This window comes from Oncorhynchus kisutch, linkage group LG12, assembly GCF_002021735.2.
Source record: "Oncorhynchus kisutch isolate 150728-3 linkage group LG12, Okis_V2, whole genome shotgun sequence".
NCBI lineage: Eukaryota > Metazoa > Chordata > Actinopteri > Salmoniformes > Salmonidae > Oncorhynchus > Oncorhynchus kisutch.
The window spans coordinates 31,446,220-31,462,792 of record NC_034185.2 but is presented as its reverse complement, the minus strand read 5'-3'; the positions used below and the strand labels follow the sequence as shown (position 1 = coordinate 31,462,792).

Here is a 16,573-nt window from a genome sequence, read left to right as displayed (position 1 = left end):
GGTTTTCTCTTAAATGGATTTTTGTATAATATGGGGTTTTATATAACATGTTGGTCGTATTTTAAACACATGAATCCAATACCCATTTTAATTTCCCATGTTGACTGTAATCTGGCCATATACAGAAAGATCACATGCTAACAATATGATTGAACACTTGCCTGCACCGCAGGATATGCAAAAGATCTTTGAGATTTACATAAATTCACTGAAAGCCCACACTAACACACGGTTATATCAACAGCACTGCACTACTTTTGGCCAGCTAATAGCCAAATGACCGATTAGCAACATATTGAACTAAACGTTCAAATTCCGTTGGGGCAAGATCATTTTGCTGTGACAATATCAGTCAAATTAAGGTCCTACATCTGTATGACAAGATCCTTGGATTACTTGCAAAGCACTGGTGCTCTAAGACTGTGCCTGGTCCCAAGTGGCACCCTGTTCCCTACATAGTGCACTACTTTTGACCATGAGAGCCCTATGGGCATGGTTCAAAAGTAGTGCAGTACGTAGGCAATTACAGTAGGTGTCAATTGGGACACAGGCTGATTCCCCAGGGATATCAATGCCCCTGTATATACATACCACCATCTATTTATTCATGCATAACCCACCCCAGCGTTTAATGCACACTGTGGGGAGAACGTCGCACCAGCAGTACAGTCAAATACAACACAAATGACAGAAAAAAAGAGAGGCAGAATTGTCAATTAAAATCCATTCAGGTGGAAAATTGAAGGTTCTCTTTTTTTTCTCTGCTAAGGAAGAATAAGTCTCTCTCTTTCTCTCTCTCCTATCTCCTTCCCTCTCTCTCTCTCTCCAATCTCCTTCCATCAGTCTCTCTCTCTCCAATCTCCTTCCCTCTGTCTCTCTCTCTCTCCCATCTCCTTCCCTCTCTCTCTCCCATCTACTTCCCTCTGTCTCCCTCTCTCTCCTATCTCCTTCCCTCAGTCTCTGTCTCTCCAATCTCCTTCCCTCTGTCTCTCTCTCTCTCTCTCCTATCTCCTTCCCTCAGTCTCTCTCTCTCCAATCTCCTTCCCTCTCTCTCTCTCTCTCTCTCTCTCTCTCTCCTCTCTCTCTCTCTCTCTCTCTCTCTCTCTCTCTCTCTCTCCTATCTCCTTCCCTCAGTCTCTCTCTCTCCAATCTCCTTCCCTCTGTCTCTCTCTCTCTCCAATCTCCTTCCCTCTGTCTCTCTCTCTCCCATCTCCTTCTCTCTCTCTCTCTCTCTCTCTCTCTCTCTCTCTCTCAATCTCCTTCCCTCAGTCTCTCTCTCTCCAATCTCCTTCCCTCTGTCTCTCTCTCTCTCCAATCTCCTTCCCTCTGTCTCTCTCTCTCCCATCTCCTTCCCTCTCTCTCTCTCTCTCTCTCTCTCCTCTCTCTCTCTCTCTCTCTCTCTCTCTCTCTCTCTCTCCTATCTCCTTCCCTCTGTCTCTCTCTCTCCCATCTCCTTCCCTCTCTCTCCTATCTCCATCCTTCCTTCCTTCCTTCCTTCCTTCCTTCCTTCCTTCCTTCCTTCCTTCCTTCCTTCCTTCCTTCCTTCCTTCCTTCCTTCCTTCCTTCCTTCCTTCCTTCCTCCCCCCCCCCCCCCCCTCTCTCTCTCTCTCTCTCTCTCTCTGTCTCTCTCTCTCCTATCTCCTTCCTTCCCTCTCTATTTCTCTCCTATCTCTTTCTCTCTCTCTCTCTCTCTCTCTCTCTCTCCCTCTCTCACATGGTCTCTTCCTCCCTCTCCTCTCTCCTCCTTCCTTCCTTCCATCCCTCTCTATCTCTGTCTCTCTCTCTCTCCTTCCCTCTAGCTCACTCTGGTTCTGGTATATAGGGCAGTGTGTGCATGGCAAACAGTAGTAGTAATATTTGAGAACACAGCTGTCAGCAAACAGATTCTGCAGCTCCAGGATTACAGATAATCCTGGAAGATTTGACAGTAGATCAACACAGGGGCCCAGAGACTGGAAGGGAGGGAGGGAGGTAGATAGATAGAAAGAAAGATAGAGAAAGAGGGGGGAAGATAGTGTGTGAGAGAGAGAGAGAAGCAACAAAGAATTAGAGGCAGAGAGAGAGAGAGATAATTAGATAAGAAAGAAATTGGGAAAAGGGGGAGAGAGAGGGGAGTGGAGACAAAGAGGGAGGGAAAGAGGAGAGGATTAGTGTCCATGTACACTAGGCCACTGTATGTCACTAGGGAGAAGTCAGACAAGGTGGTGTTTGTGTAAAACAACATCTGTAACCAACACTAAACACAGTCTACTAGGGGTAATTCCACGGGAACGGATTTACGCTGAGACTCACTCTAAAATGTATGCCAACAAAAACCATTGAATTCATACAATTCTATGCACAATGGCTGACTTCTCTTAATCATTTTCACAGTAAATAAAACATAAATATTTACTGGAAAAACTGTTTTGTAACAGAATTACGGTAAAATCTCCCCCAGTTTTATTCTGTTACCAGACTTTGTACCTGCACAGTTCCGTCCTGTAAATGTGTTTTTGTAAAATGTTCAGTGGAAATTGTTTTAAAGTAGTCATTGTACATATGGTTTGTTTAACATTGAAATCAATGGTTTTTGTTTGGTATACACTACCGGTCAAACGTTTTAGAACACCTACTCATTCAAAGGTTTTTCTTTATTTTGACTATTTTCTACATTGTAGAATAATAGTGAAGACATCAAAACTATGAAATAACACATATGGAATCATGTAGTAACCATGATTCCATATGTGAAGGAGATGGGAGAGTAATCATGGGCAACGATGCACCAGGCCAGCTAGTTAACATTAGCCTACTACATCTAGGCTACATGTTGAACTTCCATCCTCTCAGGCCAGGGACACAACAACGTATGAATTTATGATTGGATCACAATCGTCGTTATAATCATTAGCCAGTGCAGAGAATTAAGTAAAACCACAAGTCTAAATCCCGATCTCCATCCATGGCTAATTTAGGAAAGGGTTGATTTTAGCTAGCTAGCTAGCCACCAGAGGACAATGACACTACGAGAAGCAACAATTCAAGTTTTTTCTGTCAGTGAGGTTTGGCATCAAGTGTTATGTGATCGGTGTGAAGCCAAATCCAAATTCATTCAGTTTAGCTCAATACGGATTGGCTATTATAATTGTTATTTTTTTAATTAACAAGGGAGGCAAAACGCTCACTGGCTTCCCTTACATTCAATGCTATGGGCGGCAACAATGTCATACTCTTTAGGACCAGACAGCCACAGATAGCTAGGATACACATATTGAGACAGAGGGGAGCTGTTTCTTTCACTCGGATGTGTTCTCCAGTGAGATACATTCATCATCTTGCGAATTGAAGGACATTTATGAAACACGGATACATTATTTTGTTTATTTTTTTTCTTGGTAATTTTTCTTTTTTGGGGGGGGATCCTGGCTTCCCTGGGCCAACCATGAATACATTGCGCTGACCCTCCGGCTTAGTTTGACAGTGAGAAGTGGCCTTTAACACCACCATTCCTTGCCCCGTTATTCAAGGACACACTAATCCAACACAATCAACCCTTCTGTACAACAATAATAAGGGCGGATAGATACATATGGTTATGACTGGCTGGACGCTCCATTCTGCTCTGCTGGTCAATAACCTAATGGAAATGATGTTAGAAAAGAGAGATTGGCCTCCCCGCACCCCTCATCTCTCCTCTAGCTGCCTTTGTTATGATCTCAGCTTTATTATGCTATCCATAGGCCATACCTGCTGTCCCCTAGCCACACGGGCCATTCACAATGCAACCACAGCCTTTAACGTGTCTGATTCTCCATCCCTGCTGTCCCCTAGCCACACGGGCCATTCACAATGCAACCACAGCCTTTAAAGTGTCTGATTCTCCATCCCTGCTCCTCCATCTCTCATCCTTCTCCAGCTCTCCTCCTCCTCCTTTGCCCCCTTTTCCTCCTCCTCCTCCTTCCTCCTCTCTCCTCGTCCTTCTCTCCCTCTCCCTCCTCCTCCAGCTCTCCTCTCTCCTCCTCTTCCTCCTCCATTTCCCCCTTCTCTCTCCATCTCTCTCCTCGACCTCTCCGCTTACATTTCCTCCTCCTCTCTCCACCTCTCTCCTCCTCCTCCCTGAGATGACATATTGATCCATGTCGGGAGCAGAGACACAGACTAATCTACTATAGATCAGTGCAAGTCCTCTCTACCCCTTCTTTCCCTGTTCACACCGGCTGCCTGTCTCTTTGTCTGCCTGCCTCTCTCACTCCATCTCTCCCTTCCTCCCTCGGTGGCTGCCTCTATCTCTCTCCCCCTCCCTCCTGTCCTCTTTTACTCTCTACCTGCCTGCCTGCCTCTCTCACTCCATCTCTCCCTTCCTCCCTCGGTGGCTGCCTCTATCTCTCTCCCCCTCCCTCCTGTCCTCTTTTACTCTCTACCTGCCTGCCTGCCTCTCTCACTCCATCTCTCCCTTCCTCCCTCGGTGGCTGCCTCTATCTCTCTCCCCCCCTCCTGTCCTCTTTTACTCTCTACCTGTCTGCCTGCCTCTCTCACTCCATCTCTCCCTTCCTCCCTCGGTGGCTGCTTGTCTCTTTGTCTGCCTGCCTCTCTCACTCCATCTCTTCCTTCCTCCCACGGTGGCTGCCTCTATCTCTCTCCCCCTCCCTCCTGTCATCTTTTACTCTCTACCTGCCTGCCTGCCTCTCTCTCTACTTGCCTCCCTGCCTTCCTCTGCCTGCCTCACTGCCTCCCTCTTTACATACCTCCCTCCCTCTCTCCTTCCAATGATTTTGACTTAGTATTCATAAGAGGGAGGAATAAAGACACAGGCCAGTCCCCACAGCTACATTTAAAGAAGTAAACACACACACACACCACTGTGTTTAAGCTAGCTAGAGGACTCAATCCCATCTCTCCAGAGAGCGGTGAGAGTAATGAAAACAAAACAGAGCTAGATCGATGGTACAATGAGCCTGTGTGTAAATATGATTTGAAATTGGATGACAGCAGGGATTAGGGATTTGAAAGGAGGTGTATGATCCAGATAAATGTGATATAATAAGCATTATTGGAAATCATTATTCTTATTCCTGGGTAGAGGTGATGAAATTGATTGTCGTTGTGTGGGTGAATAAGGGTGTCATTAAGATGAATTTCTGAGGTTATTGTAACAATAGCTCATCTAGGTGGAGGTTGTAGGGATTTCACAGTGTTACATTACAGTAAGATATACTGGCTTTAGAAAAGCAAATGCCACATGGTCTTAGGCCTGTTTCCCGACCCCAGATTCATCCCAGTTCCCCACACAAAGACAGGGCACAAAGCTATGTATGTATTATGGGTGTGTGGGGCTAGCTTTACAGAGAGACAGAGGTCACATACGTGTGTGTCTCTCTATGGCAAAGCTTGCTGGGTATACCCTCAGGGGTCAGAGGTCAGAGGCCAGAGGAGCATCCTATGAAGCATTTAGCTGTGTCTGTGCCTCTGACAAAATACACTGTAGGATTTGTGCTGTGTGTGATTCAAGTTACAAAACAGAAATGAGCAGAGATGAAAAAAAGCTTTCGTGAAAATACAACATGGCTGATGATGCCTTTTAGGATGACGAGGGCAGTATGTTCATCCGAAATGCCAAATGTTGGTCTCTCCCTCCCTCCCTCCCTCTCCCTAATACCTTCCATCCCTCCATCCCTGAATCTCTTTCACTTCCTCCTTCCACAAACTGGGTGACAGTATAGCAGGCTCAAGAGAGTTGAGCTGCAATACAAGATGCTTCCTTTGAGCACTAGCCTGTCTGTCTTGGCGCTGGTGCCCTGTGGATGCCAGGAGGCATGGCCTCCACCGCTACCGCCTCTGATCACTGGCTTACGTCACGTGACTGCTGGCCCACATGGCTGAGCACAAGGGGGATGGAGGCATGACGCTATCGTCCCTATGCCTAGGGGGGTGGAGGAGTGCAGAGGAAGTAGAGAAGAGAGGAGGACAATACCGTAGCATCCTCTTTTATTCCCAGGCAGCGAGAGAGGGAGGGCGGAAAGGAGGGAGAAAGGGATGGCAGAAGGGAGGGTGGGATTCAATGCTATCGATCAGCTCTTTCTCTGTGGAGCGGTGGAGCTTAGCTGTACTCTGTCGGTTTACTCTTCAAAGAAAAAAGAGAGAGTGAGAGAGAGAGAGTGTGAGAGAGAGAGTGTGAGAGAGAGAGAGAGAGAGAGAGTGAAGAGAGAGAGGATGACAGAGAGAGAGAGAAAGAGGAGAAGACAGAGAGAGAGAGAGAGAAAGAGAAGCTGGGCAGGGATGAGTCTAACCCCCCCTTCTCTTGACCCACTCTATCCCTCCTTAATCCTCTGTTACAGCTCTGGCCTGACATTAGAAAAGCCGTGGAAGAGAAAGACACTGATGAAGCGTGATCCAACCATCCAGCCAGTGGGCCCAAATTAACTGAATCATCGCTCATCAGCTGTATACAGAGCAGGAGAGGGAGGGAGGAAGGGAGGAGGGCTGGACAGACAGACAGACAGACAGCAAGGAAGAAAGAGGCAATTAAAGCAATATGGAGAGAGAGAGAGAGAGACTAGAATGAGAGAGAGAGAGACTAGAGAGAGAGAGAGAGAGAGAGAGGACTAGAATGAGAGAGAGGAGAGAAGAGAGAGAGAGAGAGAGAGAGAGGAGAGAGAGGAGAGAGAGAGAGAGAGAGAGAGAGAGAGAGAGAGAGAGAGAGAGGAGAGAGAGAGAGAGAGAGAGAGAGAGAATGGCAATGTGTAATCAAGCAGAGCCAAGGCAGGGTGGGCATGGTTGTAAGGGTCGTACCCTGCAGTCAGTCAAGCCAGGGTTGGCATGCAGTAGAATGCGCCATGATGTACTGCGTCCCAAATGGCACTCTATTCCCTATACAGTGCACTACTTTTGACCAGAGCCCCATGGGCCCTGGTCAAAAGTAGTGCACTAAATATGAAATAGGGTAGCATTTGGGACGTAACCTATGACTCCCCACGCCCCCAGTCACATGGTGATTCATTATAATGCTGTAGAGGTAATCACTCTGTAAACAGATTAAGGGGCGGACTGGGACCAGGAATTGACCCTGGCATTTCTAACACACCAGATCTTTTTTTTCCTTAAGGCCCCCAAACCGGCCATTTTTTTCCTTGAGAACCCCATTATTAGCCAGATAATTATAATTTTGCGCAAAAACTGAAGTTAGACAGGCTCACTGGGCAAAAAAATGGACCAGCCCATCTGGCATTTGTCCGAAACGCTAGATGGCCAGTCCGCCCCGGGGTCTTATGAGGAACAGGGTCTTAGGCCTATTTTCCCGACCCCAGATTAATCACAACCCCCTCAGTCATTCTCAATGGATAGTCATGTTTTTGTGAATCTTATCAGCAGTCTGTGGCATATACCTACCCTCAGAAAGTTCCTCCCTGACTACATTGCAGACGCATGCCAAGTCTTACAACTCCTGGATACGTATTTAACATATCAGCTAACCACATATGATATAGCGATCTGATGTACAACTGAATGCATTCAACTGAAATGTGTCTTCCGCATTTCACCCAAAGGAGGTGCTTTTGCGTCCAATTCCTCAGAAGTTACACTAAAGTTCTAGAACACCTACTCATTCATGGTTGTTCTTTATTTTTACTATTTTCTACATTGCAGAATAATAGTGAAGCCATCAAAACTTTGAAATAACACATATGGACTCATGTAGTAAACCCCCAAATGTGTTAAACAAATCAAAATATGTTTTATATTTGAGATTCTTCAAATAGCCACCTTTTGTCTTGATGACAGCTTTGCACACTCTTTGAATGTTCAAAATCATAGTGTTAGCACACTTTAAAAGCCTCCAAGGATAAGTTGTTCAAAACAAGTCATTTTTGGCTAGCCACAGCAGTCAACACAGCAGTCAGCAGTAGTTGTTTAGCTTTCTGACACACCTGTTCTTAGGTATTGTTGTTCTGTTCCGTGACCTAAGACCAGGTGTACTCATTGTGCAAAATATTTTGTCTGTTGCAAACGTAAAATGTCTCTCAGAATTTAAAACCCCTCTCATGATCTCACTTCTCTCTATGGAACCCTCAAATGGAGGATAATTATATGGTCTACTCACACAAGTTGGTGTTCTCACCAGTTCCAGATTATACAGTGCATTCGGAAAGTATTCAGACCCTTAACTTTTTCCACATTTTGTTATGTTACAGCCTTATTCTAAAATGGATTCAATTGTTTTTTTTTTCTCATCAATCTACAAACAATACCCCATAATGAGAAAGAAAAAACGTCTCTGCAGATTCTCTCAAGTTCTGTCAGGTTGGATGGGGAGCGTCGATGCACAGCTTTTTTCAGATCTCTCCAGAGATGTTTGATTGGGTTCAAGTCCGGGCTCTGGCAGAGCCACTCAAGGACATTAAGAGACTTGTCCCGAAGTCACTCATGCGTTGTCTTGGCTGTGTGCTTAGGGTCGTTGTCCTGTTAAAAGGTGAACCTTCGACCCAGTATGAGGTCCTGAGAGCTCTGGAGCAGGTTTTCATCAAGGATCTCTTTTCTTGCTCTTTTTCATCTTTCCCTCGATTCTGACTAGTCTCCCAGTCCCTGCCTGGGATGCTGCCACCACCACGCTTCACCATAGGGATGGTGCCTGGTTTCCTCTAGATGTGAAACTTGACATTCAGGCCAAAGAGTTCCATCTTGGTTTCATCAGACCAGAGAATCTTGTTTCTCATGGTCTGAGAGTCCTTTATGTGCCTTTTGGCAAACTCCAAGTGGGCTGTCATGTGCCTTTTACTGAGGAGTGGCTTTCGTCTGGCCACTCTACCATAAAGGCCTGATTGGTGGAGTGCTGCAGAGATGGCTGTCCTTCTAGAAGGTTCTCCCATTTCCACAGAGGAGCTCTGGAGCTCTGTCAGAGTTAAAATTGGGGTCTTGGTCACCTCCCTGACCAAGACACTTTTCCCCCAATTGCTCAGTTTTGCTGGGCGGCCAGCTCTGGGAATGTCTTGGTGGTTCCAAATGTCTTCCATTTAAGAATGATGGAGGCCACCGTGTTCAGATCTGTGCCTCGACACAATCCTATCTCAGAGCTCTACGGACAATTCCTTAGACCTCATGGCTTGGTTTTTGCTCTGACATGCACTGTCAACTGTGGGACCTAATATAGACAGGTGTGTGCCTTTCCAAATCATGTCCAATCAATTGAATTTACCACATGTGGACTCCAAGTTGTAGAAACATCTCAAGGATGATCAACTGAAACAGGATGCACCTGAGCTCAATTTCGAGTCTCATAGCAAAGGATCTGAATTATGCGATATTGTTATTATGCACTTTGTCGTTATGCGGTATTGTCATTATGCACTTTGTCATTATGCGGTATTGTCATTATGCACTTTGTCATTATGCGGTATTGTCATCATGCACTTTGTCATTATGCGGTATTGTCATTATGCACATTGTCATTATGCGGTATTGTCATTATGCACTTTGTCATTATGCGGTATTGTTATTATGCACTTTGTCATTATGCGGTATTGTCATTATGCACATTGTCATTATGCGGTATTGTCATTATGCACTTTGTCATTATGCGGTATTGTCATTATGCACTTTGTCATTATGCGGTATTGTCATTATGCACATTGTCATTATGCGGTATTGTCATTATGCACATTGTCATTATGCGGTATTGTCATTATGCACTTTGTCATTATGCGGTATTGTCATTATGCACATTGTCATTATGCGGTATTGTCATTATGCACTTTGTCATTATGCGGTATTGTCATCATGCACTTTGTCATTATGCGGTATTGTTATTATGCACTTTGTCATTATGCGGTATTGTCATTATGCACATTGTCATTATGCGGTATTGTCATTATGCACTTTGTCATTATGCGGTATTGTCATTATGCACATTGTCATTATGCGGTATTGTCATTATGCACTTTGTCATTATGCGGTATTGTCATTATGCACTTTGTCATTATGCGGTATTGTCATTATGCACATTGTCATTATGCGGTATTGTCATTATGCACTTTGTCATTATGTGGTATTGTCATTATGCACTTTGTCATTATGCGGTATTGTCATTATGCACTTTGTCATTATGCGGTATTGTCATTATGCACTTTGTCATTATGCGGTATTGTCATTATGCACATTGTCATTATGCGGTATTGTCATTATGCACTTTGTCATTATGCGGTATTGTCATTATGCACTTTGTCATTATGCGGTATTGTCATTATGCACATTGTCATTATGCGGTATTGTCATTATGCACATTGTCATTATGCGGTATTGTCATTATGCACTTTGTCATTATGCGGTATTGTCATTATGCACATTGTCATTATGCGGTATTGTCATTATGCACTTTGTCATTATGCGGTATTGTCATTATGCACTTTGTCATTATGCGGTATTGTCATTATGCACATTGTCATTATGCGGTATTGTCATTATGCACTTTGTCATTATGCGGTATTGTCATTATGCACTTGTCATTATGCGGTATTGTCATTATGCACTTTGTCATTATGCGGTATTGTCATTATGCACTTTGTCATTATGCGGTATTGTCATTATGCACATTGTCATTATGCGGTATTGTCATTATGCACTTTGTCATTATGCGGTATTGTCATTATGCACTTTGTCATTATGCGGTATTGTCATTATGCACATTGTCATTATGCGGTATTGTCATTATGCACTTTGTCATTATGCGGTATTGTCATTATGCACATTGTCATTATGCGGTATTGTCATTATGCACATTGTCATTATGCGGTATTGTCATTATGCACTTTGTCATTATGCGGTATTGTGTGTAGCTTGATGAGGATAATTAAAAATGTATATTTTTTAGAACAAGGCTGTAACATAACACAATTTGGAGGAAGGGAACGGTTCTGAATACTTTCCGAATGCACTGTATGTGTGTGTTGTTGTTGTTGTTGTTTTTAATATAAAACTTTAAGCCTCTGGTCAGAATTATTCATATTTCATTATTCAAGTATTCAACACATCAGCAAGATTAGTCCAGAAGTTTGACCAAAGACATCCATGGACCAATCCCGTGTTGAGTTACTGATGGACAAAAGTGTGTTCCATTTTCAGACGCCCCCGTTGCTGCTTTCATCACGTCGGAGGAAATGACACATTGTAGTTACACAACTTCTTGACTTTTTGGTAGTGATGGGAAATTGAGGTTGTCTGAAGCTTTTGGGTCTTTCACCAAATTGTGGCGAAAAACGGTTCATTGCTCAACGCTTTTAACACAATGCTCATTAGGGACATCTGTTTATTATTTTGTTCGCTAAATCCATCAAAACTTTGTGGCGCAATGGATAGGTCCGATTATTAATAAACTAAAGTTAGTTTGAATGTGAGGTTCGCATTTCACACCCTGTGTACCGTTTTGCCCGTTTTTAATTTTAATTTTTTAATTTTTTAAATTTTTTAAATGTGCATTTGTGGTATTATTTAGGACGCTGGAGACAAAAGATTATCATAGACTACAGTAAAATTAACAAATTATTTGAACAACAATGTGCAGATAGTGTGGTTTCACAGGAAAAAAAAGTATCCTGTTGCTGTGGTATCTGATTAGTTCCTAAACCTTGACTCTAGCTAATGAGCTACCGTTCAGGTGGCATGTGATGAAAAGTGCATTTGTGAATCATGTCCAGTACAGGTCGTCAAAGAAGCACCAGTGTGCTGATACTGACGATTGTGTCGGCACAGATGTTCTGTTTACATAGCAGGTTAGGATAGTTAACGTAGCAAGTTAGTGGATTAACGTAGAAGGTTAGGAGAACTAACGCAGCAGGTTAGGTGAATTTACCTCGACTAACCGGTACCACCTCACATTGACTCTCTACCGGTACCCCCTGTATATAGCCTCGTTATTGTTATTTTATTGTTGCTCTTTAATTTTTTACTTTAGTTTATTTAGTCAATATTTTTCTTAACTCTTATTTTCTTAAAACTTCATTGTTGGTTAAGGGCTTGTAAGTGAGCATTTCATGGTTAGGTCTACCTGCACCTGTTGTATTCGGCTGATGTGACAAATAACATTTGATTTTATTTTAATTTGTGTAGCAGGTTAGGTGAATGAGGTTAAGGTTAGGAAAAGGGTTAGGGTTTAAAGCTCTGCATGGCAATGCGATGTCTGCAGTGGCCATACAGCATATTTTACTGCGATGCAGCCTCCGCAGACGTCAGGGCTTTCATACTTATTGAGCTTAGCGGAGCAGAGATGTTATGAAGGAAGATGTCAAGGAAGTGAGTTTGTGTTTATACAGGACGTACTGCCCCCACCTACCGTCAACCAATCATGTCAACGCGGAGCTATACTGTACTATACGGAGCCCTCGGCGTTGTTACAAAAGTTGATACGCGCACAGTGATGCTGTATAGAGCTTGATTGGGCCACTGCATGCCCAGTTTAAGCATAAATTGGCTTTTTGGCTTAGCTACAATGCTACTGTTGTCAAAACTGTTGTCTCAGACGCGACCACTAGACAGAGCTGTAGGCCTTCTCCATCTAGGCACAACGGTAGAAACGTAAACAAACCATCTGTGGGGACAAACATCAGGATCGTAACACAGGTTGTCTTTGTTGCACAGCTCAAATGTTTGTTATATCATATGGATACCATAGGAATGTGGTTCCTGAGAACACTTAGGGCTCGTTTCTCTGCCCAGTCGTTGCGGACACATGCCAAAGCTTACAATGCTTAGATAGGTATTGAACTATCAGCTAACACATCATATGTTATAGCAAACTGGTGCCCGACGGCACAGCTGCTCCAGTTTCAACTGTTCTGCCTGTGGCTATGGAACCCTGACCTGTTCACCGGACGTGCTACCGTGTCCCGGACCTGCTGTTTTCGACTCTCTCTCTAACGCACCTGCTGTCTCTAACTCTGAATGATCGGCTATGAAAAAACCAACTGACATTTACTCCTGAGGTGCTGACCTGTTGCACCGTCTACAATCACTGTGATTATTATTATTTGACCCGGCTGGTCATCTATGAATGTTTGAACATCTTGGCCATGTTCTGTAATAATCTCCACCCGGCACAGCCTGAAAAGGACTGGCCACCCCTCAGAGCCTGGTTCCTCTCTAGGTTTCTTCCTAGGTTCCTGCCTTTCTAGGGAGTTTTTCCTAGCCACTGTGCTTCTACACCTGCATTGCTTGCTGTTTGTGGTTTTAGGCTGGGTTTCTCTACAGCACTTTGTGATCAGCTGATGTAAGAAAAAGAAAAAGGCTTCATAAATACATTTGATTGATTGATTGATTGAGTCGATGACGCTGCGTGCAACCATTGGTTGATGCATGCAATGTTTGAGCTGGGGATTGCGACCTTATCCAACATAGAATGGCACAGATAACGGTCGTGTTTCCCCTGCGCAGATGCTACATTCATCAACCAATGGTTGCGTGCCACGTCATCGACTGTGTCATCGGCTGTGTCATCGACTGACAGTTTGCTATAACATGTGATATGGTTAGCTGATGCGTAAAATACCTATCAAGGCTTTGTGAAATCTGGCATGCATCAGCAAGACCCGTGCAGAGGAACCTAGAATGATAGTTCTCCAGCTGTCCCTATGAAAATATTTCCCTTTTAATGGTGCTTGGAGGCTTCTTTGTTTGGTACCATGGAAGATGAACTAAACCCCAATATCTAGTTTTGTATTTATCTCCCCTCCAGGTGCTTGATGGATTCCCAGTTGCCTGGCTCCAACTCCAGGTTCATGCGTAGAACCCAGGACGACAAGCTCCGCTTCCACATTGATGCCTTTAGGTTCCACCAGGAGGACAGGGCGGAGGTGAGGGCAATGTTTTAAAAAACAGATGTTTGAGAGAACATCATGGGTACTGTAGCTGGTACATGATGCTACAGTAATATAACTTACTGCCATTGTTGGCTATTGTGTTGCTGCATTTTGCTCGTCCTGTTTTTCAGCTGTACATCACATGCCAACTTATGGCAGTCCCTGTCATGGACCATGCAGAGCCTAGCAACATGGCATGCTCCTTCATCGATGGCAGGTATGAGGTCTGACTTTACTTAGCTACTGGGCTGTGACTTGTCCACTGGACTACTACAGTATTTGTTAAAATGGTGTGTTCTGGGTACATGACTAAATCTACTTGCAGGTGGAAGTCTGCCGACGAGAATGATTTGCCATGTGGCCGTTGTCCAAGTCTGAATAGCCAGAAGGGGGTCGCTCCAGCACGCCGTCCCCTCAGTGAAAGATTAGGCAGTAGCCCACCAGAACCTCGTGGCTACCACAGCAAACACCCAGCCTCTGGCGACCACTGGAGGAGTGGGATGAAGACTAAAAGTATATTTGGCATCTTAATCCCCGTTTCTTGCCGCCTTATAATGGGGTTTGAGGGGAGGGACCTTCTGCTCCAATTGGGTTGATGGGATGCTAGTAATTGAGACTGAGTGTCTTGACTGCAAATGTGTTGGTGAGAGGTTTGACTGTCATTTTAGTGTGGGAACAGCATGCTACTTTGGGCCCAGTGATTGTCTTCCCAACCAAACAGAAGGGTTCACTTCTATCACCACGGACAAAAGAAGTTGTCCATACACATGGCTTCCCCTCTGCTACAGACAACGCAAGGCCTGCATCACCTAGCAGTCGTTGGAAGAGTGGAATGGACTTCAAGAGAGGTACTTTGACTGTTTGCAATGGTATGATCTTATTCCTTATGTTGTGCACTACCTACAACCATAGTTTTGAAAACCTGCCCCTAGGCAACAGTAACTAAGGTCTGGTTTAATTGACACTCTTTTGGAAGCGAATTTCAGATGGGTAACTCGCAACAAGGCAGACATCCCAATTATGCAGGAAGTACCTTTTTAGTAGATTTAGTGAAGGTAGTTGATACAAACTAGCTACTTGTAGTAATTAAAAATAACATTTGATCGCTCATCTTGTTAGCTACTATTTTGTATTTTATTAAAGGGAAGGCAGTGACGTCCTCTATGCTAAACTGACGTATTATGTACAGACATGTTAAGCCAATAGAAGGCAACCGCGATGTCTAGCCTATTGCCCAGACCATGAGGTGCTGGTCAAAAGTAGTGCACTCTAAAGGGAATAGGCTGCCATTTCAGACATCTTCATTTCTATATAGGCTAGCTACAGTAGCTGTTAATTGTACTTTTTAATTCTAGGAACTTATTTCGGCCAGTCGCAAAATGCGGGTGGTCATGGACTAAGAAACATGGTTTCGTTAGCTCTGCAACATATGATGGCATCATCAGGCAGAAGGAACTGATTGAGCAGAGAGGTAATCACATTTCTTTACTGGTTTGCATGTATGATAATTGCATATGGGGTCTCTGCTAAATAGTCTGTTCTCAGAGCTGGAGCCCACCCCAGACCCTCAGTTGAATCCTACCCCTGAGCCCATTGGAGCAAAGATGACTAGAGATTACTCACGGTAAGGGTATGCATGGGATCATGGTACTGTAATTTAGAGGGAAGGATCCTGCTCATGACACTTTGGGAAGCAGGTTAGTGTGTGTTGGGATGACTCAGCTCTGCAGTGGTCACTAGCAGGCACAGCCATAATCATTAAAGATGCATTTTAAACTCAACATTATCCACCCTGCTAACCCTAATGCCTAGCCTTAGGACACAAGCTTCATTAATTTTAACAATAGTCCATTTACTTTGCAGCTGGCACATCTAGCAGATATTGCGCAGGTCTGCTTCCAGGACAAGACTCATCCCAATAAATGTCAACCTGCATATAGCAATTCCCAGTATTACTTGTGCATATCGACCTCGGGACTTCATCTGCGCTTTTGTGGTTTCAAAAAGCACTTATGACATGTTCCCAGTCCACTAACACTTATTTTTATAGAACTGGAAGTTGATGTTGCTGTGGTGACCACATTTGGTCTAGCAGCACTCCAACTCACTGAGGGATGTCCTGAAGTCCCAGCACAAGGTTGAAGCCTACAACTACCAAATGACCTCTGCACTTTCCTCACATCTGTTCCTGATGAGGTCAACAATGCTGAGAAATCAACCTGTGATACCAAACACCAAGGGGACACTCAAAGGAACAAGATCAACCCAAGTGGTGACTGTCAACCTCACAAAAATAAATGAAAGCTACTTTGACTGATTTTGTTTCTTCTGTCTACCTTATCCACTACATCTAGAGTAATATGAAGTCTTGCCTTCATTTGTTAAAGTGAATGTCCGCTATAGGATCCTCTCTGTTGCTGAAGGAATTTCTAGTGTGGTGATTGCATGTAATATGGTCAACGTTATGTACAGGTAACTTCATTTTTTATTTTTTATAAGTGAGTGAAGATTAGATGCTAGTCAGGGCAACTCTTCAGATGCAGCCATGACTATCTCCAGTCCTGGGTTAATATGAATCGGGTTCACAGGTCCCTGATCAATTCCTAGGGGATTTGGGCTTACATTGGGAAGAACGCCAGCACTAGGGGGTCTTATGAACCAGCAATCAACAAAGACCCCTTTATTTTTAACTCATTAACCAGACTGTTTTTGAACAGAAGTTAGATGGGCTAAATGGCCAGTGTTCCTGG

General features: G+C 44.0%; 1 protein-coding gene across 1 annotated transcript in view; it reads right to left on the bottom strand.

Annotated features, from left to right (window-relative positions):
* Positions 1-16,573, bottom strand: part of LOC109901393 (neurexin-3b) — a 524,234-nt gene that overhangs the window by 342,439 nt on the left and 165,222 nt on the right. The gene's annotated exons all lie outside the window — the stretch shown is intronic.